Here is a 26,327-nt window from a genome sequence, read left to right on the forward strand (position 1 = left end):
AAAGTTTGTCTATTCCATTGCTTATCAGATATCCTTAAAAAAACTTATTTAATATATATGTATTAATTATATAAAATGTAGAGAAGGCAATAAAACAGGACCTTCATGCAAACAATTTTAGATTTTCCCTGAGAGGGTTTTTCAGAAAAAATAGTTAAGCATATAAAAATATACAAAATAAGAAATTTACATAGGTTTTGGTTTTTTTTTTATCAGGAGAGACTTGTAACCAGTTTATATAATTAAAAATAAAGAGACTAAAAAATTTACTGTTAAGGTTGTTGAAGCAATATTACATTGATCTTGATTTTCAATACTACTACACTTTGGTGTTAATAAGACTTTGCTCTTGTCTTTTATTGCTTCGACAAAGTTCCTGTCTCAGTCTGGCTTTCTCCTTATGCTGGTATGTTATTAAAATTTAAAAATATATATCTATTAAATATTTTAAGTTTTAACTTATATGCACTAAAAAGTTATGCATAACTTATTTTTGTAAATTATCATTTTTAGCCCCCATAGAAGAAAAATCCAAGGAACTGTTGTATCTGTATGTTATAAAAAAGATTGTCTAAATTTGAAAGTAAATCTTTTTAAAAATCTAGATATTGTTGTTAAACAATCTGATTTTATTTGTTATACCTTATGGTGAGGAAATTTTTTATTTTATTTTAACGTTTTTTTTATATCAACATTACATTTTTTGATATCATGTTATAATAATGATTCAAATTTAGACAATCAATATTATAACATACAACAGTTCCTTGGATTTAACACTAAAATTTATGCACAACTTATTTTTGTAAATTATCATTTTAGCCCTCATGAAAAATCCGGTTAATGATGCTTACTACCTTAAGGTACTACTACTACTACCTATCAAATTTGAATTTTGTTTATTTTTCATTCAGATAGGCACTACCAAATATATTTATAATATATATTTGAAAAATCGTGATTTTTGTAAGGCCTCTATGGCCTAATAGGCAAGAGCTTCACTAACTGATCCCATGGTTGCGGGTTCGAATCCCAGGAATAGTCATGTTTTTTTTCTTAATCTAATTTGGTGGTTCCATCCTTGGGGTTAGTGTTGTTAAATAGCCGAGTTCTCCTGACTTCGACTCCGAGTCGAAGTCGCAATAATCGACCCAAAACTCGAGTCGAGTTTTGAGTCGATTAGTCGACTCATTTTTACAACTCAAGTTTTGAACTCGAGTTATGGACTTGAGTCGTGAACTCAAGTCGCGACTCGAGTTATGAACTCATGTCTATATACTTGAGTCGACTAGATAACGAATAATTTTATGAACTTGAGTCGACGACTAGAGGAATATTTCAAATTAATTATTAATTTTAATTAAGATATATGTTGTTTATTACATTTTTTTATTTTAGACTTCCAACTTGAGTCGTAAATAGGAATTATATACTTGAGACAATTGGAGGACAAATAGTTCTATAAATTTGATCGACTAGAGACTAGACTCTAGTATATTTCAAATTAATTAGTTATTTTTAATTACGATATTTTTGTTTATTATTATTAAATTTAAAATTAGATAGTCGAGTAATCCTGACTCCGTGTCGAAGTAGCAATAACTCGAGTCATTTTTACGACTCTAGTTCTGAACTTGAATCGTGAACTCAATAAATAGGTTAATTTAAATTTTATGAAACTCTATTACTTATTATATAAGTGTTATTTATTGGTTGGTTTTGTAGGGGCTTGGATCTTAAAATCGACTTAACTAGCTATGATCACGAACCCCTAGCACAGATTAATATATCTTAAGTTGATTTTTCTTGACCTTATTAATATATATAAATATATGGTTATTAGAGGTATCAATCGCTAGCTAATTAGATCTATTGAATAGGTAGCAAACCATGTCTAGATGAGTGAAGCTATTTCTACGTAGGTCAGGAATTATTTTATCAGCACCAAATATTGATATGATAATGGGTGGGTATCAAATAAGTATAGTTCTACCTTTATATGGTGTATATAATTTTGACCTGGGAGCGGGGGTAAAAAATATGGTCTCAAATTTGTTCGTGAAAAAAATTGACATGTCTATATCTTAACATTTAATTATTAAAAGATAAAAATATCTGCTAGATTACCAAAAATAAGGGTTTAATTTAGGTTCAGGATTTTTAAATTCTATATAGCTGAAATTTTGATAACATGAACTTAATCGTAAAAATCAATTCCTATAAAATTATTGGAAATAAAAAAAGGTTGCTCGTAACATCAAAAACCGTTTGAAAAAACGTTATATATGTAAATTGTCGTATTTATTATTACCTCTGATTGAAATTGAAATATAAAAGATTATACTTCAAGGATGAGATAATAAGAGGCAAATTTTGAGAATTAAGATGTTTAATTGGTATATATTTTTTTAAAAAACTCATAGAATTTATGAACCCCAAACTATCTTCTTTTTTTTCCTGAAATAATGACCTGAATTTTAGTAATTTTTTGATTTCTTCAAAACAGTAAGGGCTTGTCTATTAAAAAAAACTATAACTCAAATTTAGTCGAGTACGCTTTAAATTTTTTCATTTTATGAAATTAACAGGTTAACTTAAATTTTATGAAACTAAATTACTAGTGTTGTTAATTGGTTGATAATGTTATATCCAGACCTCTAGCTTGGCTTTAAAAATCGACTAAATCTACTATGAGCACGAACCCCGAGCACAGATCTATGGTTCAAAGCCATATATTTTAAGTAATTTTTTATTCAACTTATTATAGATATAAATATATGGTTTTTATAGATATCAATCGATAATTAAAAGACCTATTGAATTGGCAACAATTTATTTATTGTTTAACTCTATCCCTCAAAAAATTTCTAAAAAATTTAATTTATTAATAATTGTTTTTAAGAAATTCTATCAAAATTTATTTTTTGTTATTTAATATATTTTTTTTCATTTTTAAATACTTTTTTTAGAAAATTTTCTCATTTTAAATACTTTTTTTATTTATAAAAAAACTTTGGCGCCAGCTATAAATAATATAAGAAAGGAAGAAAAAAAAATTATTACTAAAGTAAAGAGGGAGGGAGGGAGAGGGTTTATATTTAATAGAAAAGGAAAGAAAGTACTATATTTATATCGTTTTTCCCTCTTTAAACATATTTTATTTTTATTTCTTCAAATTTTTTTAGAGTATTTTACCAGGTCAAATACTCCTCCGGTCAATTGACTGATTTTGACCGACAATTGACCGACTAAAAAGTATTCAAAAATCATCTTCAAAACCTAGGTTTTTAATTAATTTATGACGATTTACAAAGTTAGGAATTTATTGAATCCTTTGGATGTGCAGCACATGGCTAGAATCTGTTTATTAAAAATTTATGCCAAATACGTTTTATTGAAAGAAGATCATCAAAAAAGCCAAACATATAATTAAATTATAAAATTTAATGATATTTTATTGGTAACTTTATAAAAAAGGCAAATATTGAAAGGATATAAGTCTTCCTTAAAAATTCAATATCAAGTGATAATATTACAATTACATCCCATGAGAATGTTGATGTTGATGCTTATCAATAACATGCCATGAATTTTAAATGTAATTTATAAATACATCTTGTAAGTTATTTTTAAAAAAATGAAATATTTAGAGTGTATTTTTGTTAAATTATTTTCCCTTAGTTCCCCGAATTTAATTTATTCAATAAAAATATTATTGAAAGGTTTAAAGTGTATTTTTGTGGTTATTTTTTGATTTTCCGTTATTTCCTCTCATTTTTACTTTTTTCCCCTGAACCAATTTTCTCGAGTAATTTGCAACTATCTATACGTTACCCAAAAACCGTTAGAAAAAAACGATATGTATTGAAATTATTTCCTGATAATATGGAAAATTATTGTCTTGATTTTTTTTATTATAAATTTTACAATTTTACAAAATTTTAAATAAAAATATGGGTATTGTATTATATATATTCTAAAAATAAAAATTAATGTCTTTTCTTTCCTTAGGTGGTCTGGTATATTCTAAAAATTAATAACTTTTCCTTTCCTTTATCATTATGTTGGAACGAAGTAAAATAAAAATACACCGCCTCCCCCCCCCCTTCCCCCTTTGTTAACTAAAATTAAATTTATATTTAACAAAAAACATCTGGGGCTGGGCATATAAAAAATAATTTTAATAATAAACATTAAATTTGATCCAAAAAAATAAAATTATTCCCCCCCCCTCCTAAATGATTAGGTCCCAGCAAGGCGTTAATGAATTTAAATTTATTATTTCAGAGAATTATTTAGTATATAATAATTTTTTATAATTATAAAAAAAACTTTTTTCTTTTTACTTTTAAAAAATATATGCCAAAATGCATATTAAATAAAAAATATGACAAAGAATTCAAAGAAATTCAAAAGTTTATGCCTGGCCAACATACCAAGCAACGGCTTATGAGTTTACTGATGATATTGACTCGCAACCTTACTCAGTTATTATTCATAATAAGCTGCGAAAGTAAATATAAATACTTAGAAATATAATTAACCTTGTATTTTTATATTTATTTTCAGAGAGGCTATTGATAACCCAAATCCCACGAGAGATAGGAGCCCGTTGCGCCTGCATCAACAAATATATTGGATTGGTGGGCAAAGAACGCCGAAACATATCCCACTTTGTCGTTAATGGCTAGGGATTATTTAGCTCAACAAAGTACAAGTGTTGCAAGTGAGAGGACTTTCAGCAGGGCGGTTGATTGTATGACAAAAAAAAGAAATAGGATGGCTTCACAAACCCTAAAACAATGCCTGTGCCTGAGTTATTGGGACGTAGATCTTTTGGAATAAATGTAAATATTAATGTATACTTTGTTGTGATTGTGTTTTTAGACCATTTTAACATATATTTAGTCCGAATAATATTTTTTTAAACTTTAAACAAGAATTTTACCTTCCCTCCCCTCTCCCAAAAAAATTAGTAAAATTTAATGATTATTTAATTCTTCCAATATATCTTTATATTTATTTTGAAGCTTTCCGGAAGAAAAAGATTTGGCAAATGAAGATGAACAAGACGATATTTTTATATATTTTATTCGATTTTTTAATATATTTTATTCGATTTTTTTATTGTAATTGTATAATTTTATTTACCATGATTTATAAAGATTTAAATAAATAAAATAAAAAAATATTAAAGCGTAGTCGACTAAATTTGAGTTATAATTTTTTTTAATAGACAAGCCCTTACTGTTTTGAAGAAATCAATATATTACTAAAATTCAGGTCATTATTTCAGGAAAAAAAGGAAGATAGTTTGGAGTTCATAAATTCTATGAGTTTTTTAAAATATATATCAATTAAACATCTTAATCCTCAAAATTTGCCTCTTATTACCTCATCCTTGAAGATTATAATCATTTATATTTCAATTTCAATCAGAGGTAATAATAAATACGACAATTTACATACATAACGATTTTTCAAACGGTTTTTGATGTTACGAGCAACCTTTTTTTATTTCCAATAATTTTATAGGAATTGATTTTTTCGATTAAGTTCATGTTATCAAAATTTCCGTTATATAGAATTTAAAAATCCTGAACCTAAATTAAACCCTAATTTTTGGTAATCTAGCAGATATTTTTATCTTTTAATAATTAAATGTTAAGATATAGACATGTCAATTTTTTTCACGAACAAATTTGAGTCCATATTTTTTACCCCTGCTCCCAGGTCAAAATTATATACACCATATAAAGGTAGAACTATACTTATTTGATACCTGTCGTAACTGTTGAGAAAAAGAAGAAATAAATTTAATATAATACATCAAATGTCAGTTATTTTCTGACAGGGGAATTAAGTTTTCCTTGGGGGAAAAAGAGGAGGTGATGAACACATGATGGGTTGATGGGGAAGGATTCTTTTGTTATCCATTTTGGGATGAAGAGTTTGGATTAATTCGAGAAGATGTCAGCGAGGAACTAATAATGGACCTTTGGGAAATGAAGAATTAGATAATTAGATATTTATGATTTGTATATTTTGTTAGCTAATTTATAGAGATTGTTGAATAAATTTGAGTCATCTTTTTCTTCTTATTATTATGAATTATGGTTGGTTATATTATTATGAAAGGATGGCGTGTAATATTCCATTATCATATCAATATTTGGTGCTGATAAAATAATTCCTGACCTACGTAGAAATAGCTTCACTCATCTAGACATGTTTTGCTACCTATTCAATAGATCTAATTAGCTAGCGATTGATACCTCTAATAACCATATATTTATATATATTAATAAGGTCAAGAAAAATCAACTTAAGATATATTGATCTGTGCTAGGGGATCGTGCTCATAGCTAGTTAAGTCAATTTTAAGATCCAAGCCCCTACAAAACCAACCAATAAATAACAGTTATATGATAAGTAATAGAGTTTCATAAAATTTAAATTAACTTATCCTATTTATTGAGTTCACGACTCAAGTTCAGAACTCAAGTAGTAAAAATGATTCGAGTTATTGATACTTCGACACGGAGTCATGATTACTCGACTATCTAATTTTAAATTTAGAAAACAAAAATTTCGTAATATCGACTCAAAACTCGACTTGAGTTTTGAGTCGATTTTTTGACTAAAAACTTGACTTGAGTCGTAGTTAAGTCGACTCTGAGTCGTTTAACAACACTACTTGGGGTGATATATAGAAGGCCGGACTGACCACGTGATTCCGTTATAATAAATTAAATAATAAGGTATTACCTTTCAATAAATTTTGGTCGGTATTTAGCAAATTAGGTTGGTATTTAGAATATTTCCATTCATTCACTTGGTAGTAAGCATCATTAACCGAAAAACCCAAGGAACTTTTATATGTAAACTATAAAAATTTATTGTTAAGGATGTCGAAGCAATAATACATTGCTCTTGATTTTCAGTACTACAATTTGATTGTTGATTTGCAGTATCTTTTGTTGAATGGTATCTTGTGCAGGAATATAAAAATATAATTAAATAATAATTAAATAAAAAATTTAACTTCTATTTACTTAGATATATCTGTAAAATCCTTAAAAAAACTTATTTATTATAAATAATATGTAAAATTGTAGTGTACATGATAATTTATACACTATAAAAAAACTAACTCTAACCGTTATTGTGAAAATTATATAAAAAAAAACTCTACCAGTAGTACAAGACCATTTTATAACTCACTCAATTTACCCAACACAACTCTAAAACTAAAATTAATATTTCAACTTCAAATTTTATTGATTAAATATATTTTAAAAAACTAAAAGTCATAAAAGTCATCATAATTATAAAATCTAGTCCCTTTTTTACTTTTGGAGATAACGAGTTTTACACGTGATTATAAAATCAGGCGACTATTTATAAATTTGATAAATATTAGACAAAATAATTTTTAAAAATAAATAATAATAATATGACAAATACGCCGAAAGTAATCAAAAATAAAGATGGGAAATTGATAATAAAGGAAAAAGAAATAATGAGTAGATGGAAAGAATATTTTCAGGAGCTTCTCAACTTTAATCCGCACATACTGCATCTAGACGAACACTCCCCTTGTCAAAACCTTGTACAACCTATAACACAACAAGAAATAATCACATGCCTCAAGCATATGAAAAACAACTAAGCTAGGGGTCCAGACGATATTACAATAGAAAGCCTTAAAGCACTAGGAGATGATGGAATACATCTCCTCACAATTCTATACAATAAGATACTTGCAAATGAAGAGGTTCCCCAAAAATGGAGGCAGAGCTACCTAGTTCCTATCTTCAAAAATAAAGGGGATCCACATAATTGTCAAAATTACAGGGGCATAAAACTAATGTCACACTGTCTAAAACTATACGAAAAAATAATAGAAAAAAGATTAAGAGATATAATCGAAATATGAGAGACTCAGTTTGGCTTTATGCCTGGAAGATCAACAACCGATGCTATCCACGCAATTAGGCAAATGAGTGAAAAATACAGGGAAAAGAACAAAAAGCTACACATGGTCTTTCTCGATCTAGAAAAGGCCTTTGATAGAATCCCAAGAAAACCTATCTGGTGGGCGCTACGCCACAAAAATGTTCCCGAAAAATATATAAGAATAATACAGGATATGTATATGGGCCATACAACAATGGTCCGTAGCACAACAGGTACTTCAGCAGGCTTCACAATAGGCGAAGGAGTTCATCAAGGGTGGGCTCTCAGCCCACTTCTCTTCATTACAGTAATAGATGTATTAGCACAGTCTATACCTTAAACAGTCCCGTGGAATATGATATTTGCAGATGATATTGTGATACTTGCCGAATCTAAGGATGAAATGAAAGATAGACTAGTGAGTTGGATAAATATCCTAGAAACGCACGGATTAAAAGTAAATAGAGAAAAGACGGAGTATATGGTGATAGGAGGAGATGAAACAGAGAGTATTGATATAAATGAATGGCAGATATCGGCAATTGAAAGCTGCAAATATTTGGGCTCCACTATACAAACAAACGGCACAATAGAAAAAGAGATAAAGAGTAAGATTAATCAAGGGTGGCTAAAGTGGAGATCTTTATCTGGAGTGCTATTTGATAAAAGAATCCCACACAAATTAAAGGGAAAAATTTACAGTTCCATAATACAACCAACTATTCTATATAGTTCGGAAACATGGCCAACCAAAGAATCAGACGAGAGAAGTCTACAAACCATGGAGATGAGAATGCTGAGGATGATTGCTGGGGTTACAAGAAAGGATAAAGTGCGCAGTACAAGAATACTAAGTAGTTTAAAGGTAGTGCCCATTAAGACTAAGTTAATGGTAAACAGACTTAGGTGGTATGGGCACACAATGAGAAGGCCTATGAACTACATAGGAAATAAAGTTAAGAGTTTGGAAGTGATGGGCAAACGTAAAAAAGGAAGGCCAAAACTTCAATGGGGCCATAAAGTTAGAGCCAATATAAAGAAGCATAAATTAGATAAAAGAGATTGTATTAATAACATAAAGTGGGGAGAGATGTTGAAGGAGCTTACCACCAGAAAAGGTGAAAGCTAAAGAGAAAAAAAAAATACGACAGTGTAATATTAATATAAGATTGTGAAAGAATATCTATAATATACCAGTTAGTTCTAGTATTTATATGATGATATAAGATGGTTATGGTTTTATGGTAATGGAAGATGAATTTGATATAATATGATTTAGTGATTTTTATTGGATGAATATTTTTTATAAAAATATTTAAAATTTAAAAAAATAAGAATATCAATTTAATAGTACATTTATTTATATTATAGATGAGGGGGATTAAGGCCGTAATTCCTTTTAAATTACGTAGTAAAATTGTTGATCTATTACATGCCGGAATCAAGGTCGAGATAAAATGAAATCTTGCTCGAGAATATGTGTGGTAGCCTTCTATGGAGAGTGATATTGAAAAACAAGAAAATATGTTTCATAAAATACCTGTGCCTCCACCATTAATCGATTAGTCAAGAATTACGTATCGCTTAATCATCATCGTTGTTACTGCAAACGGGGCCCATAATTACTTCAAATTAATATTAAAATAAATGTTCAATAAGCAATAATTTTTTTAAAAAAATATCTGACTTTAAAAATAAGCGTCATAAATTCATTTGTTTGGTAAGTCGCCTAAAAATTACTGATTCTAGCAAAATTCTGCCTAACAAAATTAGATTAATGCTAAAATTTAACATTTGTAATAATAATCGTATTTTTCTGTAATTAAATAACTCCCTTTTTGTAATCTTATGTCAATATAAATATATCTTTATTTTGCACGCAAAAAAAATTAAGAGATTTATTATAAATAAGATTGTCAAACATATATGTTTTTCATCATAAATCGCTATCTTGCGGATAAATATATATTAAAATAACCAAATATATTGACAGATATTTTATATTGTTAAACGAACAGAACAATTGTAAAAAAAAATATCTCATAACATATTTTATATTTGACTAATAAATTTGAAAAAAAAAAATAGTTATTTTGATCTAATTTAGTATTATCATTCCCTAATACAAAAGTTAAAAAGAACAACTAATGTATATAATTTTCACTTAAAATTGAATATCTATTATTAATAAATTGTAAGAAAATATAAAAATATCAACAATGGCAAAATATTTATTATAAAGATGTTTAATATAAGGGGGTGTGGGAGTTTTATCGTGTGTGAAAGGAACTAAGAGGGATAAGGGAGTATTTCAAAGAAACACTTGTAATTCCCTTTTGGGACTTAATTTGAGTTTTTGTTTGGTAAGGGATTCGTTTTTAACCCCCGTCCTTGTTAAAATTTTTTACCCAATTGATTTAAAAATTTTAGGGATTGAGGACCGGGGTTTCCCAAAACACTAACGATTAGAAGGATAAAAATAAAAGTATTTAAGAGGGAACTATATTTATTGCACTTCTTAATTTCTTGAAGTTCCAAAGGTTTTTATTTGGCGGGAAATGAGGTATCACATTTATTTGTGAGTAGCATTTCCTTTTTCCTACTCGGAATGGCGTCTAGCCTTTCATGTTCGTTAAAAAAAATTTTGAGTTACAAATTTTTCAAATGCACATTAAAACATTGGAATTAGGAAGCTCTTTAAATACTTGGAAACAAGGTGAAAGGGCCATTGGAAAAGTAGAGTAAGCTAAGATTGTTTAGCCGAATCTAGAAGTGGATCGTTTAACTTGATTTCTAGGGAAAGACCATTTTTCGAAACTTTAATTTCATTGTCGATGGCCGGCATAAAATTCAGTAATGATTCGCCAAAAGAGCCGAGATACCATAAATTTAAGACTAATTTTAAATCAGGCTTAAAATTTTGGATCAAAAAATGAATACCTATAGTAAAAAGCAAGGGGCCTAGTAGATCGCCTTGCTGAATTCCCTCTTCATAGGATATAGAAAATTACCAAAATTTGGGTAACGAGGGAAATCCATAGATTGAATTATGGAAATTCCAATATTTAGGGAAATGATAAATACAATATAGTGAAATATGTGTTATTTTTGAATATAGAACAACAGAGGGGTAAACAAATAGATATGTTAATTTTTTGGGCTTAAAAAAGGGAAAGCAATTAAGCTTAAACTTCATATTAAAATTTGTAAGAATTAGCTCAGAATTAAGGATATCAGAAGTTATTAAATCAAACAACAGTAAAATTTCAATAATAAATTTTGAAGTATAATAAACGATATTTTAAACCAGAAAATATATTAACTTTTACAATTATCGATAATTTAAATATTTGATTTACTGTTATTAGACGTACAAAGAAACATAACTAGAGGAAATTTTTAATATTTTTCTAAATATTTTTTATTAAAAAATAACAAACATGCGATCATGTGTTTATTGGTGGAAATTTTTTGATGTAATAAATAATAATTCAAAATTTTGTTACTCATAAGTTTTAGAAATTGCTTAACTTTTGTGAAAACTTTCACAATTCTTTAATTTTACATTAAAAATGTCTTATATTTTTTTTTGTTGAATTAGGAAATTTGAAGATTTATTTTTATAAAATATATATTTTTTTAAAAAATTTTAAAAAGGCGTGTATTACATTGAATGCTACTAAGTTAGGACCAGGGATGCGAATTCGTCAAAATTTTTGCCTGTGTTCGGTTCGGGTTCGGTTTAACGTAAAAAAGATAGGTGGGTTCGGTTCGGGTTCGGTTCAGGGAAATATTTTTGAACCCGGGTTTGGTTCCGGGCAGCTCGGGTTTAAGAATTTTTGAATTGGTAAAAAAAAATTCTATATTTAAATCATAATTAAATAAACTAGACATAAATTTGGTATAAAAAATAAATTTTATTTTATTTATAGGCAAAATATAGTTAAAGTTAAAAATACAAAGCATAGTCATGTATCAATTTTAAAGATTTTATTTAGATTTCTTTAAATTAACAATATCCAATATAATAATTTTTGCTTTGACTTGTTCACTTTTCATTTTCCTCTAACTAATAATCTTTGAAAATAAGTTAAAAATTACAAATAAATGACGCAAATGAATTTAATTGTTTAAAATTTATTAACACTCCAATAGGAATCTTTGAGAGTAAATTTTTTAAAAAAATTAAAATGGCGTAAATGAATTAAATTGCTTAAAATTTATTAACACTTTTTTAATTGGAATTTAAAAATATTATAAAATCTCAATTTATTAATATTTGTATTTACAATTATACAAATATCTCAATATATGTTTTTAAACAATATATTGAACCCGGGTTCAAATAAAATTCCCAGGTTCGGTTCGGGGTTTTGTAAATTTTATAAACGGGGTTCAGGTTCGGTTCGGGTTAATATTATTTTCCCCAAAACCCGGGTTTTCATCTCCGAATTCGGGTTCGGTTCGAATCCCTGGTCAGGACTATTAAAATTAAATCAAATATTAGAAAATAAGCAATTTATGAATAAACATAATATATAAACAATTATAATATAGATAGATATAATTTTAAGTAAAAACAAAAATAGTTCTATATTAATTTATAATATTTAAAAATTTAATTCATTTACTTGAATTTTACATATGTTTAATATTACCAAAATAAGAATATTCACAGGAAGATGTTCTTCCTGTTCTGGGGATTCTCGCCTTAAGATCCTTTTATAAACGTTCAATACGTTGAGTATAGGTCGATCTATCATTTGGGTCTATAGTTTCTGCTGTAATTGACCGAGTAATGATCATACCCATTTTCATTTAGATTGTTATAACTTGAAAAAATATCATATTTTAAGATTTAGCAATTTTTAATTTACCCCTTCCATTTGTCATTCATTATAATTGAATCAGTATGGACGTACTTATTGATTATATCCAGAAGGGTCCCTTTATCTCTTTTTTCAGTTTTAGAAATAAAAAAAATTTCCATCATTCCTTGATATCCCACCTACAACCCAAATGGCATTTGATTTTAAAATCCTCCCTGTGTTATTTTTTCTTTTAAAATATATTTCGAACACATGCCCAGGGCCCCCTATATTTTCAAAAGAAATGGCCTGTGTATGAAAGGAAATTTTTCTAAATATTGCATACCTAAAATACCTTATTGACATATTTTATAGATATATTTTACCTCCAATAGTACTTTGTGTCAACCCTTTTAACTAAAACTGTCACTTATAGAAGTCCTGGTCACAAAATGATATAATAGATGGATTAATTTGTTCATCGGAAGATTAATATTTTCAAATATAGTGCCTAATTAATAAAAACTTGTCCATCTAGAATAGCTGCTTGAACTGTAGAGCATCTTACTCTATAAGATGTTGCATTTTTCTCCAATTTCATGCTATTATAACAACACTTGTGTAATTATTCTTGTATATGAAATTATGATCTCGGTAAAATTTATGTAATCCATAAAAAAGGGGAAAAAATATTTGTTAAATCTAAAAAAAAATATCATACATTAAATTATAATTTATTAATTAAAAAATCTTCAACTAATGGCCACAATAAAATACACCAAACGCCACACGATCGCATATTTATTATATTTTTAATAAAAATGTATTAAAGATTTCCCCTAGTTTCAGCGACTTACTATGCTAGAAATTTAATTTAGTATGTAATGAAAAATCGCAATTTTATTTTGATCAATTTTATCTAAAATTCTAATTTGTAAAAAAATTTTCTTATTTTTTAGGCATAAAAATCTTTCATGATGAAATCAAACATTATCCAAATACTCGTTACTTCAAAAATTTTCATCTAGCATGATAAATTTAAAGATTGTTTTTTTTAATCTGCATAATAGAACCTTGTTTTTCTTATTAAGCTTTTAATATTTGAAATTTTTTAGAATTTCTTTAAATTATCTATTTTTTATCCATTTATTTCGATAAAAATATGGTATATATTGTTATCTACACCGGGCCTAATTTTTCAATAATTTGTTCCGATCCAGAACAAATTTATTTTTCATTTGTCCCTGAAAAGCCAGACCCGAATTTGTTTAAATATAGAAAAATATAATATATTTTTTCATAAGCGCCTTGTATCTTGCAGTTGCAGGAATTTTGAAATATATATTTATTTGACAAAATGTAATGATATCATATTTAAAAATATAGATAAAAAGTATACAGTTGAAATATTGTTTACAATTTAGATTCTTATATTTATTTTCAATAGATTCGAACTCATCTATAAAGATGAATATTCAGTAATTCACCCGCTATTTAAATTGGGCTATTAATAAAATTATAGGTCAACGAAGGTAAAAAGCTTGAACATATTTCCAGTTTGAGAAAATATCTTGACAAAGAAAGGGCGGACTTTGATTTCTTAAAAAAAATACCAAAATATTTTCTGCTAAAGATAAAAAAAAATTGAGAATGAAGTTTCTTTTGAAGATATCTAATATCTATTAAAGCTTTCTCAAAAATAAGGATTATTTTAATTTTTAATAAAATCCCTCAATTAAAATTAATTTTTGTTTATTAAATTTAATACAACCCTCCTATTCTGTGCCCCAGTTGAACGTGTGTTTAGCACGGCAAATGATGTGTTGAGCACTCTTGTTTATCTGATTAAATTTTGAAAATCAATTGTTAAAAATGAATAAATAATATTATAAAAATACCTTATCTTATAATATATTATTTATGTATAATTTTATTTATATTATATATAATATTTAATATTACAAGTAACGAGTAACGAGTAACGCGTAACGCGTTACTTTATATCTAGTAACGCGCGTTTCTTTTTTCTCAAGATAACGAGCAACTGTAACGCGTTCTTTTTTTTGACGTAACGAGTTGCGAGAAATGCTTTTTTTTTTAATTTAAATAACTTTTAAAGCACTACTTTTTAAATCCTTTTCTGGGGGGTTTTTTAAGATTTAAGGATCTGATTTTACCGAAAATACATTCCATCATGTTTGGAATACCTACCCTATGAATTTCCGACAATTTTGCTATGAACTTTCGAACTTAATAAAATTCATATTCCTTTTTCCTTATATTCTTTTTATAAATTATAAATGGCACATAGGTAAAAATTTCTACAATTCATAAGATACGTATTATGCTGGAATATATTTATCAGATATTTATAAAATTAAAATTAACCCGCTAAAAAAATGATTTAAAGTTGAAAAAAATAACACATTGCCAATAACATATGTATAATTATGTAAAAAATAATTATATTTTTAATTATTCTTTGGAAATTTCTAAAACTAATCCGGAAACCTTCCCGGGATCACTCTTTCCGTTTCTTCACGTGCCAAACCAAGTTCGATTTCCGGAACGTTAAATTTCATGTCCCTGATTATCATCATTAAATGGACGAAAGTAAATATTACTATAAATAAGGGAAAAAAAGAAGCCATTAATGATATAATTAAATAATCTTACTTAATGATGATAATTTGGATCGGAAATAATGTCTATTATTTATTTTTAAAAACGGCTAACTCAATATTTTATTAGGAAAAATATTGTGCAAGCCTTAAGATTTTGTTCATTGGAGGCATAAAGGTTTGAACATCTATTAATGAAATCTCGAGGATTAGGGAATATTTTTCATGCTAAAATATTGAGTTAGCCTTTAACAACACTAATGCCATGAAAACTTTCCTAAAAGAGGTGGTGGGATTCATTTGCATCAATGTATCATACAAGGATAGACTTGTTTGCCAATTCAGAAACGAAAAAGGATCGAATTATTCGTATCCGATTCATTTGAACGAATAATTTACTATTTTTATTCGAACACATCATGAAATATGTATACTATTCATATTAGATTGGTATATCGAAGAGTAAATTATTCTTCGTTCAATAAAAAATAGAATATAAATAATTCATAATTCGACTCTTTTTGAATAGGTCTACCTAAGGGGATAGGGAGGAAAATATCTTTTTTTTGTTAGAGAAAGGCATCTATACGTGTTGACTGCAAAAATTAATTGACTCGTAGAGACGCTGAGCTATAAATATATATAAAAGAAAGAAATGAAACAATATTCTAATCATGTATGTCCTAATCGAATTATTGATTTAACAATAGTAAGTTATATAATTTTAGAGTGTAGTTATTTATGAATTGTAATGACTATTATCAATCCAATTTAATATTTTTATCTTTTTAAAAAAATGATTACGAAACAGTACAACTAGCGTGTATATATTTCCAACCATTTGTGTCGAATTTCCTAGAGATTAATTTTTATTTTGAAAAAAAAAATGATGTTATAATTAACTATATTACTATATATATTATTACAATATTCTGATGGGGAGGGGGGGGGGGGGAGGTGAACTATTTTATCGATTATACAAAATGTCATAAATTTTAGCCTTTCGAATCTTTTTTTTTAAAAAAATATCCCAATGAAAAAAAAGAATGTCATTCATGTTAAAGAAGGCTATGAGTAATTTCCTGTATTTTACGGGAACGAGAAGGTACCAATACACTAAAACTGGAAAGGGGCGTGCCTAAAAGTCTTACCTGTGACGAGATCGGAGCATGACCTAGATCGTTTTGAAGAAATATAGAAGTTTTATGAAGCATAAAGTATCTTATCCCAAATAGGTTATCTTTTATTTTAAATGGCCGGTTTTTAGTGTCTTGGAGAAATATAAGAGGCCTGAACCAGATATTTTATCTAACCCTAAATTCATAGATAAAATCTGTATTTTTGTATTCTTCGCCGCAAATTCGTTGCTAACTGTAAATTCAATATGGAAGCCGATTTTTTTTTTGCAATGGAGTATTTAAATAAATTGTTTAGCTATGCAAACTATCTTATGAAATTTTTTTCTAATGTATTATATTAATTTAGAGAATGAATGATATTATTGTAGTAAAAGTAAGAAAGAATATTGACCAAGAATTTCAAGAGATGTATACGACTGTTAACGGCGAAATCAAAATATAATTTTTTAGATACGTACCTCAACCTGCTCTAAGCAGTGGCGTAGGCATGGGGAGGGGGTTTGGGGGTTCAAACCCCCCCCCCCCCCCATGAAAAATTTAAAAAAAAATTTTTAATTTTATTTTTTTAATTTATTTTTTAAAATTTATTAATTTTAATTTAATAAATTCTTAATAAACGCTTGATTTTTATGTTTAAATTTATTATAGATAATAATAGATATTCACATTTGATTATTTTTATATTTATTGGTTTGCAGCTATTTCACACCACCCAAAAAAAGGAAGTTATTTATTCAAACTAGTGTTGTTAAACGGCTCGTTTTGAGCCGCTTTTAAAAAACGGCTAACTCTCTATTTAAGCCGGAAAAAAATTGCCTAAGCCTCCAACTTTCGCTAATAGATGTCTAGACATTTGTACCATCTATGAGCCAAATCTTCAGGCTTGCGTAATATTTTTCTGGATAAAATACTGAGTTAGCCGTTTTTTAAAAATCGGCTCAAAATAAGCCATTTAACAACACTAATTCAAACGTATCATGATATTCTTAAAAAATCAAAAAAAAACTAAAAAGATTTTGTCCGACCAGATTCATCGAAAGACAAGAGTCGGTGAAACTCTTTATTGAAATATATGATGTTGTCTTTGCAGCACTATAATTTTATATATCAAGCAAGGAAAAAGATTCAGCAGATGCCGAAAATCTTTTGCAGGCTATTATTAAGCCACAGTTTTTAATTTCAATTCAATATGTTTATTTTTTATTTAATTATACATATGATTTTAGCAAAATGCTACAAAAAATTGATTTGGATTTAAGGGAGATTATGAATAGAGCAAAGGATATTGTTGAAATAACAAATTTCAGAGAGAATGTGGATGAAAAATTTCATGAAATATATGAAAAAGTAAAGGAGATTGCTAATATGTTTGGTATTGAAATTTTTAAACCTAGAGTAGCCTCTAGACAATCCAATCGATCAAATATTGATGCATCTACGATTGAGGATTTTTATAAAATAAACATTTTTATCCCCCTTATTGATACATTTTTATTTCAATTAAAAGAAAGATTTATTAGTCATAATTATATTTTAAAAAGCTTTTATTTTCTTTTGCCTGTTGAGTCTAAACTGTTGATTACACTTGAAACACGAGAGGATATTAAAAAAATTTCAGAGTTTTATGCTCATGATTTAGTAGGTTCATATGATAAGTTACTTTGTGATGTCGAATTTTGGTATAAAAATCTTGACAAAATAGGGTATTCTTTGAGACCAAAAAATTCTCTGCAGGCCCTTTCCATGTGTAATTGCATTTTAGATTCCCTGCCTAATATCAAAACATTATTAATTATTTTAGCTACCTTGCCAATTAGTACCTGCATTAATGAAAGGTCTTTTTCAACTTTAAAAAGGTTAAAAACCTATTTAAGAAACACAACCTGTGAAAAACGTTTAAATGGATTAGCCCTATTGAATATTAACAAGGAGATTATTTTAGATAAAAATTTGATTCTAGATGAATTATCAAAATCTCTGAGAAAAGTAGATCTCTCTTTTTAAATTCAAATCAAAAAATAGCAATAAAATTTTATTAGTTTTAATATATAATCAACTTTTTTTTGTAAAAAAGTAAAAGTATTATTTATAAGATAATATCATCATATTTTTTTAAATACCATTATTTGCATAAGAATTACACATATTTTATATAATTGTAAAAAATTACTTTTTTTAAAATAGAGTCTTTATACATTATAATTTTTAATATTAAAATCTGTATTATATAAAATATCAACATTTTGAAAATATTTTAATTAATAAAAATATATACATGATTAAATAAAGGAATGTAAATAATATAACAAAATACCCTAAAATTTTGTTATATGAAAATATAAAACAATTTTAACAAATCCATAAATATAAGCAATTAAGTGTTCAAAAAAATAGGAGGTTTGGGGGGCGAAGCCCCCCCCCCAAAAAAAAAAATTTTTGAACCCCCCCCCCCCCATGATAAAATCCTGGCTACGCCACTGGCTCTAAGGTTCACACCTTCAAATACCGACATTGTTTTAAGTGAAGATTATTAGATAATAATCATCGATAAATTACTTTTAGATACATTCTTGACCCAAATCAATGAACTATTTGCGATTCATATCGTTCTAATCAATTTACAAATATTATTCCCTTGCTATCCATCTGAATATATTGACTCTTAAGCCAAATATATGGTTTAATATGATTAAGATGATATATCTCAGGACCAATTTCAAGTATTTTTGTGTGAAAAATTAATTTCTAATATACTTTGGAAAGCAACAATACCAATAGTACAAATGAGAAATCCTTTTATTTCATTACGGAGAATAAAAAAGCTATATCAGATTAGCTTTACTTAAATATGCATATATATTTGATGCTCAGTAGGCCTATTCAAAAAAAATTCGAATATTCGATTCGAATAATTCGAATAGAAACGAATAATTACGAATACGAATAATAAATTATTTGTTTTATCCGAATACGAATAATCATTTATTCGATTCGAATAAAACGAATTATTCGTAATATTTAATAAATTGCTTTTTTTAAAAATAAATCTAACATTTGTCATTTCTATTTGATAACCTGCCAATCTGACAGGTGATGTGTTTATAAAAAGACTAGCAAAAATTTTAATTTTAATTTCCCGTATTTTTTCAAAATTCATTCATTCATTCATTACCACGCCAGAAATTGCACCACCAGGAGTTGTAGCGTGCACCATGTATATTCACTAGTATATAGATCCTATACATGATGTATACCCGTTTTATTATAGTGGACGGTACCACTATGTAGTCAGCTAGCATAGTAAAGAAGAGAGGAGTAAGAAAGAGGGGATCTATTAGTTCCGTTACCGGCAAGATAGCGTTAAGAATTGTAGCTAATATTAATAATAATGTAACTTACGCCTGGTTAGATTTAAGAGATGGGAAAAAAATTCTTAATGTTTGGTAAGTATATCCTTGGAAGATAACGCAATGTCTATATAACATATCCTATTCCTGAGGTATTCAACTTCTCTGTAATTGTAATCTCACTTCCTGAAGTCCCTTGTCCTAAAGAGCTTATTGTCTTCGTCTGATTTATTCCTTCTTTTATCCTCAATCATTTGTCATTCTAAGTCAAAAAGTATCCCCATAGATCCTTGTCTGTATTAAGCAAGCGATGCTCAGAATCCATGTTATTCACTATTATCATTATTATATTGAGCCTGGAGATCGTTATCATTATTAATATTCATGGTTTAAGATTATCATTGACTTCGTCAAAAATCGTTTATCCAGTAGGGAAAGGAAAAAGGGTGTTATAAAGGGGAGGGGGAAATTTAGAAAAAAAATAATAAAATAATAATTATACTTATCTCATCTCTTTTTATTTAAACCATAATTCCAATTGCGCCAAAACATAAAGTTGTCATTAGACTTGGGATAAGAGATTGGAAATAAGGCAGTGCGAGAAATAGTCTGATACTTCCACGATTCCTGCTCTAGTTTAAACCATATTTAAGCATGTATTGTAGATGTTCCTTTAAATGTTTCTTGTTTTTGCTGAGTGCAAGAAAATCTATAAACGTAAGATTGATCAAGTCCATGTCCTTCAGACATTTTGCCAGCCAATAGTATTTGGGAGTTCTTCGCCTTTCATAATCCGGGGTCCACTTTATGGACGAAAATATCATATTCTCTCGTGAATGTCTTAAGCAGTGGCCGAGTAATTCTAATCTCCTCAAAGGAATGAGTCGTTTGATAGGTAGGATGTCACACCTGTTCCAGAGAGTTGTGTTTGGGGTGTTGTATGGATAGTATGTTTTAGTGATTCTTCTTAAGCACTTGTTTATGAAGGTCTGGGATGTGTTTTTCAAAATTAATTATATTAAAAATTACACAAACCAAAAGTATATAAAAATATATACAAACCAAAGGTTTATAAAAATATATTATATCTTTATAATAAAATATTGTTAGCTAGCCTAATTATGTTAGAGGAGAATGATTCTGATGAAATAGTTATGGTTGATGTTGACAAAATTTCTTCACAAAAAAGAGCGATTATATGGGATCAATATCAACTCAATGGTAAAAAGGCTGCTTGCAATCATTGCAAGAGCATTATTAAATGCAAAGGCAAAACAACATCGCCTCTTATTAATCATTATAATAGGTTTCATTCACATCTCTGTAAAAACAGTAATAAAATTGACACTCACCTTTTTCTTTATCTAAAAAAATTCATTATAAAGATAACTTACTAAAATTATTTATTATTAATAATTTATCTTTTAAAATTGTTAATTCACCTGATTTTAAAAATTTTATAAATGATCTTGATTCTTCTATAAAATCAATATGCTCCAATACTCTTAAATTGCATATGTATAATACATTTGCAGAAAAAGAACAGTTGGTAAAGGATATAATATCCAAAAATAAAAGTCAGATTAATTTTTCATCTGATATTTGGACTACTCCAAGTTCCTTTTTTAGGGTTAACAGCCCATTTTACTGATGATAATTTTAAAATAAATAACATAATTTTGGATGTTACTCCAATAAATGAACAACATTCAGGTGAAAACATATTTAAAGCCTTTATTAAAATAATTAAAAATTATAATTTGGAGAATAAAAATTTTTATATAACTCTAGATAATGCTACTAATAATAAAACATTTATTGATACATTTTCTTTAAAATATCCATCAATAAAAATAGGGCACATTCGATGCTTTGCTCATGTTATTAATTTAATATCCAAAGAAATTTTAAAAATTTTAAATCCATCAATTTTAAAACTACGAAACATTATTAGGATGATACGTAATTCTCCTAAAAAATTAAATTTATTAAAAAATATATGTAGTTCACTACATCCTCCTATAAATTTTTTAAAACCCAAATTGGATTGTGAAATAAGGTGGAATAGCACCTACCAAATGATTGAAAGGGGCTTATTGTTAAAGCCTGCTATAAAAAAATTAGTTAATGAAGTTATAACTAATATTATAATTCTTCAAGAAAAACAATTATCAGAGGTAAACTAAAATTTATAAATAGGTAAATAATACTTTATTAACATAACATACAGGAGGAATGGGACGATCTTGTAAAAATTAAATCTATCCTATTGCTTTTGTATGAGACTACAAATATGGTTTGTGGGTAAAATTATCGGGAAAATTATCCTACTTATAATTTGGTTATACCCTATTATATTCTAATTCTTGAACACTTAAAAAATGGAAACCTTGTTTCCATAAAACCTCTAACAATGATTTCAAAGTGGCATGTGATAAATTGTTGGGCTATTACAATTTAACTGCAGATGATGCAATAATAGCTACAATATTGGATCCCAGACTCAAAATAGAATATTTTAAATCAATATCTCTTAATTATGATATTGATATATCCAGGTTAACAGACAAGTTTAAAGAGATTTACAGCAGATATACAGGTATTTAATTTACCCCCCATTTAAATACATATCATTTTATTTTATAAGCTGCTGATGCTGATAATTACAACTGCCAAAATAAGGATGAAAGTCAACAAAACAGGCTTGACATTGTTTTTAAACAAAATTATGTTCAACTATGTGAAATCGATTTTTACCTGAGTGAACCAAGATCAAAGAGTGATACTGATCCATTAATGTGGTGGAAGACAAATGCACATAGGATCCGAGATTATTTATCTATACAAGGAACATCAACTGCGTGTAAAAGACTTTTCTCAGTTGGCACTAATTTGTTGTCAAAAAACCGCATGTCGTATAAAGAAGAAAATATAAGAAAAACCCTTTGCCTTAAAAATTGGCTTAAAATTATAAATTAAATGAATAATATAATATTTTAATTTTGTTTATAACTTGATTATATTTATTTGTCATCGGATTATTATAATTTTTTCTGTTTGAAATCAAATTTGCAATAAAAAAATTTGTCAATATATTTGAGTATGATTTATTTTATTAAGAAAATTTATTTCAATTATTCGAAAATTATTCGAAACAAATAGTAGATTTTATTATTCGTACGAATTCAAATAGTAAATTATTCGATTCGAATACGTTTTTGAATAGGCCTAATGCTCAGTAGAGAAGCAACTAAAAAAAATTGGCGCAATCGCAGAGAAAATTAAATTTCCATTTATGAATGGTATTTTGATTTAAAAAAATTTTAAATCAACTCTGATTCACTAGAATGTATTAGTTTTTTTTGGGCAAAAAATTTAGCATTTATAAATAATCAAATTTCAAAAATATCATTATATTTATTTATATTTTTAGTAAAAAAAATGTTAATATTAAAATATTATTATCTATGTTCATTTTAGTTTGCCCTGGATTGTAATGTTTAAATACGGTTATATTAGTTTATAAAACAAAACAAAAATAAATCTTAATTTGATAACAAAATATTTTTAAATTTAATCTATATCTATTTAAATACAATGATAAAGATCATAAACAATATTTAAGATTTATTAATAAATTAAATAATATAATTAATACAAATATTTTAAAATATTTAATGTCTTCTATTTTTAAATGTATTAGACAAGAGATCTAAAGCAAGGTCGGTGAAACTTTAGAAAAAATTATAACAGGCAGGGCCTGCCAATTCATACATATAAAATTTACGGGCAGGGCAAAAATCTAATTTTTTTTAAAATTTTCAGAGGTTACCCTGAGCGTGGTAAAATTTTAAAATATTTTTTTAAATTTTAAACTAATATTTTGATTTTATCAAAATAAAATAAATTACAATATTTATATCTCTTTGTATTTTAATAACCGTCTAACGAAAATACTTAATTCATAATAATATAATAGATTCACAAAAAATTAAACAAGTGATTTATGATAAGATCCCCATAAGCACCGACTTCATGAGGTAGCGGGGCTCTCGCCTCAGTAGAAATATTTTTGAAAAACATAATATTGACTCATTAATCTTTTTCAAATTTTCCATAGAAAATTTATAACCCACGATAGAAATCTTTATGAATCGTCTACTCTGTAAGCACCAATTGCCAATACACAACACAGATATCAAACACAATTGATTTATAAAACGGTTCTCGTAGAAAGAAATGGATGTCATGTAGAAGAAAAAGAGCCCAATGGACATTGGAAAAAATTAGATATATATATAAAATTGTAATGCCCAGAAGGACTTTCTCAAAATTTTAACGGTTCAGGCTAGGCCTGGCGTAAAGTTTTAACGAGCCGGGCAACTTGCGAACGGGTTTTGCAGACCTCTACTAGTTCTATTATACACATGGTGGAAAACAATTCCGGTAAAATCGAATCTTTCGACTTTTAAAAAAGAACCCGTTATCCAAATGTTTGAATTTTAATAATTTTTTCTGCATACCCCGAACTCTCTACTCTGATTTTATAACCTCAGGTAGCAAAAAAAACTTGATTAAATTACATGTTTATTTTCTATTTTCGTCATTAGACATCCAAACAAATTATTTTGGATCTAATTATTTTTTAAAAATATTTTATTCTTATTGTGCTTAGGAATTGAGCGTTTACGATTTATATTGCGATTCAAAAATATATATATATATCGTAACGCCTCTAGCGAATACAAAAATACAAGCTTATTTTGTATACATCGCCGCCAATTCGCGATAACTGTTAATTAGGGCTAGAAAATTTAAGATTAATAAAAAAAATTCGCAAACTTATCGGCGATTTTTTTTTGAAAAAAATGATATTTGAGGCAACGATACGCTAATTTGAAGCGATATTCATTTGATATTTTGTGATTCAATGCAGCGTCAAAAGATTTTAATTGAAAGTGTCTACGTCATAATTATCCGCTTAAGGGGGTTCACGTATATTATTATTTTATTTAAAAATATTAAATATATATACTAATAAATTAAATCGAATTTTTTCAATATCAAAATAAACTTTATATTAATTGCATAATATATGTTATAATGTCGCTCTGAGACTTATCGTTATCGATTGAATCATTTATGGTAAAATAAAAAGTTAATATTTAATTTAAAGTTAAAGTTAAGAAAGAAATGTTTTTTTTTTCAAAAAAAGGTTATGCGAATGATGTAATGTAAAATGCAATAATTCTTTTAAAATCAATTAGTTTTTATTAAAATATAAATTATCAAATTAATTTACAAATTTGTAACTTGTTATTTTTAGTACAAATTCCCCAAAATTTGATGAATATTCCCAGATATATATTATCTTTATAAAGAGCTTTTACTCAACTCCCCTATCTTTTGTATCTGGCAATCTTTGAATCATTTTATCTTTTTAAATTCTCTTCTAATATTTATCTATCTCGATGTTGAATTTGTTGGGCCTTAAAAAGAAAAGCAAATAAAATCTTTATTTAAAATTACTTATTACAAAAAAAAATATATGAATTTCATAAATATAAGTTTAAATCAATTTTATATTGGCTTTTATTAAGAGAAAAGTGTTTCTAAAAGTTTTCATATTGTAAATATCTTTGTTCTCAAATATCACAAGCAGCAGGACATGTAAAAATTTCTGTTGTTTATACAAGATCAAAATATTTGAAGTTTAATATCCTTATTTCTAGTTCGTTATTCCTTTATAACTAGGCCGGACATTAATAATATTTGCCAATTACTATCGTCCTTTACTCGGAAGCGACTATAATCAAGTGTTTTAACATGAAAGCTGGTACTAAACCCTATTGTTTTCTATAAAAAGCTTTAATCCAAATCATATACTCTCACCACTACAGAGAGAGGGTATAGAAAATGTTTAATTTCGTATCAGACATTATTAAGAGACTGAAAAAGACCTCACTTTTAAACATAATACAAAAATATATGGCGTGACTTCGATTTCGAGACTGAAAAAGTCCTCACTTTTAAACATAATACAAAAATATATGGCGTGACTCCGATTTCATTCATTCACTTATTTATCCACCTTTATTTTTTTTATGTGTGTGTGTACACTAAATAATAAATAAATAAATCGATAATATAAAACTCGTAAAAATATTTCAATAAAACTCACTTCACTTTAGATAAAATCTAAAAAAATCGTAAATTTATATAGTACGTTCTGGAATAAATAAATTTTATATATTTTTATATTACATAAAAAAGCAGACGATAATCTAATCTCGGGCAATGGATAAATAGCGTTGGCCGTCTTATAACAATTTCTTAAACAACTACGAGATATTTTATTTAAAAAAATCAATAATACTGGATTCAGTTTTTAAAAAACTAATTAAAGATAAAGCTAAAATTGAGATAACTATTTTATACAATATTTAAGAAAAA

Source organism: Gordionus sp. m RMFG-2023, chromosome 5, assembly GCF_954871325.1.
Source record: "Gordionus sp. m RMFG-2023 chromosome 5, tfGorSpeb1-WG-v2, whole genome shotgun sequence".
NCBI classification, from domain to species: Eukaryota; Metazoa; Nematomorpha; class Gordioida; order Chordodea; family Parachordodidae; genus Gordionus; species Gordionus sp. m RMFG-2023.